Source organism: Pteropus vampyrus, unplaced genomic scaffold, assembly GCF_000151845.1.
Source record: "Pteropus vampyrus isolate Shadow unplaced genomic scaffold, Pvam_2.0 Scaffold4586, whole genome shotgun sequence".
Lineage (NCBI taxonomy): Eukaryota > Metazoa > Chordata > Mammalia > Chiroptera > Pteropodidae > Pteropus > Pteropus vampyrus.
Genome location: NW_011893367.1, coordinates 2,519 through 2,799, shown reverse-complemented (window position 1 = coordinate 2,799; position 281 = coordinate 2,519).

The following is a 281-nucleotide window of genomic DNA, read 5'->3' as shown; positions in this document are numbered from 1 at the left end:
ATTCATGAAAAAAAAATAGGCTATGTAAGACGTGGATATCCAACATTAGCACAACTTAGGTCAATGAAGAGAAGTAGTTTGGCTTTCAAACCAACGTTTTCAGTTGAAAGTAATGACAGCTATTCATTTAAAATAAAGGTATATGACATTTCTGCTTTCAGGAATATAGAGGAGACTTACTTTTCCCTATTCCTCTCAGAAAATTACCCTTAATTTTAGCCTGAAAACCCTAGACAGTATATTAAAAAAGAAATAAGAAGAAGAAGAAGAAGAAGAAGAAG